Source organism: Octopus bimaculoides, chromosome 19, assembly GCF_001194135.2.
Source record: "Octopus bimaculoides isolate UCB-OBI-ISO-001 chromosome 19, ASM119413v2, whole genome shotgun sequence".
Taxonomy (NCBI): domain Eukaryota; kingdom Metazoa; phylum Mollusca; class Cephalopoda; order Octopoda; family Octopodidae; genus Octopus; species Octopus bimaculoides.
In genome coordinates, this window is record NC_068999.1 from 4,147,427 (window position 1) to 4,151,154 (window position 3,728).

General features: G+C 36.1%; 1 protein-coding gene across 2 annotated transcripts in view; it reads left to right on the forward strand.

The window, feature by feature from the left end:
• The window catches only part of LOC106884058 (glutamate receptor ionotropic, NMDA 1), a 66,409-nt gene that overhangs the window by 55,507 nt on the left and 7,174 nt on the right, over positions 1–3,728 (forward strand). The window lies entirely within an intron of this gene.

Below are 3,728 nucleotides of genomic sequence, written 5' to 3' on the forward strand. Positions count from 1 at the left end.
CATGTGTGTGTGTGTGTGTGTGTGTGTGTGTGTGTGTGTGTGTGTGTGTGTGTGTGTGTGTGCGCGTGTGTGTGTGTGTGGGGGTAATGTACATGTTTTTGTAAGAATGTGAGGAAGATTTCTTTCAGCTTACATGCTTGTCTTTGATTCTCTGTTGGTACACTGTATGAAACCTAAGGTATGGACAAAAGATGTTACCTGTTACTACAAACACAAATTTACATTCATTTACTAACATCATCATCATCATCATCATCATCTGTTTTCTATGCTGGCATGATTTGGATGGTTTGACTGGCATATAAAATCTATGCTCTATACACTCTTCCACTATAACTGGATATTGAATACTGTTTTTCTATGAAAGGATAAACACTATGTAAATGTAGGCACATATGACTGAAAATTATATCTCACAATAGCTGTCCATTCTTTAGTGATGGTCAAGGCCAGCAGTGCTTTTGTAGTGTAGACATAGTGTCAGGAGTTATTTCCCCTCAGCTAAGTGGTGCCATTTGAGTGGTAACAGCTGCCTGTGTGAGTGCAGGTTAATACTGATAGCAACATTGAACTAGATGATGATAATGATGATGATGACAACGACGACAAAAGTAGACAGTAAGAAATAATAATTGTCTGAAAACAAACAAAACAAATGTCCACAATCCCTCCCCCCTCCACACTAACAATTGTGAAACATCATAATGGAGACAATAATCAATATGGAGTAGGGGGGGGGGAATGCTGTATTCAGTGTGAAGTAGTTTATGGAAGTATGTGATACATATGGTGACTCATGAGGTTATATAATGTCTGTGTCCCATGTTGGTTCAAAAACCAAGCCTAGCCTTTGCCAGAAGATGAGCTGACCTTCACACAAAGCCTTTTTTTTTTGTTATTATATGGCCCTGTGAAGTGTTCTGTTAACCCTTTTGCTACCGTATTTCTGTTGAGATGCTCTATGTTTCTTTCAATTAATTTTAAATATAACAAAGAATTTAGTTAGATAACTTGGTCATAATTCAGCTAATGTTAGGAACATAAATTGTGACTAAGGTTTGGAGGAAGATTTTAATTCAAAACTTATGAAAACAAGACATTTGTACTGCAGAGCCAGAACCGGTTTCAGCCGTTTTTGGTAACAAAAGGATTAAGTAATGAAGAATTATATACATTTTACTTCCAGTATTGAGTACATTTTTTTCTCAAATTCATCATCACTAACATAACATGTGTGTGTGTGTGTGTGGAGAATTATTCATACATACCCACATGTTCAAGGATATACACACACACACGCAAACAGCCCCACAAAAGTAAATGCGCCTAAACATACAAATGTTTGTGTGATTGTGCATGCATGTATGTATATGTATGTATATGTATGTATATATTATTAGGAAAAGTTCATCTGCCAAAGTCTTTAAGTTGGTTTGGTTTCCTAAATTTTCTCACTGGCTGATTCTGCTCTTCTTCTTCTTCTTCTTTGGTAACTTCTAAAATTTACAATTTTTCCCACTAATAATAATAATAATAATAATAATAATACTAATAATTTGGTCCTTACACGACATTGCACAAGGTTTGCTGCACTTTCTTCTAATTTTTCTTCCTCTATCTTCTTTCTTTAACTTATATTTCAATTTGAACTCTTTAAGTATTGCAACAGTTCCAAGCAGTCGTTATTGGCACCAACTTCTGTCCCCCCCCCACCCCTTGTTTACCAGTTAGCATTCATAATTCTAATGTTTTTGCATAGTCTTCCATTCTTTTACTGGTTTAAGGGCATTCAGCTGTGGCCATGCTGGGGCATCACCTTTCTAAGAGGCAATCAATTATATTGATCTCAGATCTTATTCTATAAACCTTAAAACAATGACAAGTCGAGGGGACCTGGGCAGGATTTGAACTTGGAATGTCAAGTGACATAACCAACTTCCACAAGATACTTCTGTTGCTCAACGCTTTACCAATTCCGCCTGATATTTTGTCATACAGGGTATGACAGAAAAACCTCCCTTAAATACAAAGCCATTGCTGTGGTATTAGGAAAGAGAGTAATCATGCTTTTATGGAGGTAATGTTTGGTCATTTTTTTTTTTAGATATAATTTAAACTGGTGCGAGTTGTGTGTCTGTTGATGAAGCGGTTATCAAAAATGGTGAATATGGGAGGTTTTTTTTTCTTTTGGCAGCATCCTGTATTTATATAGAAAAGTAGAGTATCTTGTCTAAGGTTTAACTGCACCATTGTAGTCATATAGAGACAACAAAAATAAACAAACAAAAACAAATGAAGGTTAAAACGTGACTTCCTGTGTGGTTTTGTGAGTCTGACTGCTTCACAAGTTTACAAATCAACGACAAGGCTGTGGTTTTTCCTGTTTGAACAAATGGCAAGGTTTTGTGTTTCTCATTTGAATGTTAAAGGGTTAGAACAGGTCAGACGCATTTAAAATAAAAATAAAAAGATTAGGTTTAATCCTTAAAATAAGTTCATCTCAACTCATTTTAAAATAGACGCCTCCGTGTGTCTTTGAGGGAATTTTTTGTTAGTCAGGAACTCCAGCTGATCATGTGATGGGAATCACTTGATTTTGAACTTTTAACCCTCCGTGTCAGATGCCAGCCGTTGGTATTTCACTGCATTTGGGAAAAGTCATTCAGACAGCTTCTCTTGGGTCTTTCTAGAGATACGAAACTGATTTAGAGAGGTGGAATGTCTGGTGTTCATACCTTTCCCAATGATATTAATTAGTGGCATGATTACTGACCTAATTAGTGACATAATATATATCATTGTGAAGGCGCATGGTTCAGTGGTTAGAGCATCGGGCTCACAATCATGAGGTAGTGAGTTCGATTCCCAGACCAGGCTGTGTGTTGTGTTCTTGAGCAAGACACTTTATTTCACATTACTCCAGTTCACTCAGCTGTAGAAATGAGTTGCGACATCACTGGTGCCAAGATGTATCGGCCCCTTTGCCTTTCCCTTGGGTAACATCTGTGGCATGGAGAGGAGGAGGCTGGTATCCACAGGCGACTGCTGGCCTTCCTTAAACAACCTCGCCCAGACTTGTGCCTCAAAGTGATGTTTTATTCAGTTTTATTTCAAAATAATAAATAATTTTTCTCTTGAAAATTAGCATTCATTTCATTATAATGTATAAACCACAAGAAATTTGATAACAGTTGAATTAAGATTATTGTATGAAAGCTATAATTCCTGGCATTACCCATGACTGCAAAAATATACTTCCAAAGTTACCCATCATACGATGGTTAATTAACTCTCTGGTAGATGAATATTTAAAAATTCTGGCAAAGAAAATATTGCTAGCTGTGGGTCTACAAGACACATTTTGCTAAGAAAAGAAATACAAAAAAACCCCCCAAAAAACTGATTATAATCTTTTCTCCAAGAGGCACAAATCCTGAAAATTTGGGAAAGGTGTTTGGTCAACTACATTGACCTCGGCACTTGACTACTGTTTATTTTCTCGACCCTGAGACGATAAAAGGCATAATCAACCATTGCACAATAATAATAATAATAATAATAATAATAATAATAATAATAATAATAATAATAATAATAATAGCAATGATAATAATGATGGCGGTGAAAAGTAAAGTCAAAGAAGGATGTGTTGCGCTTAAAGAGTTTATTCCTCGCGATTGATTCTTGGTTCTTGGCTGACGAGAATTGAATATTTGATGAATGCATGG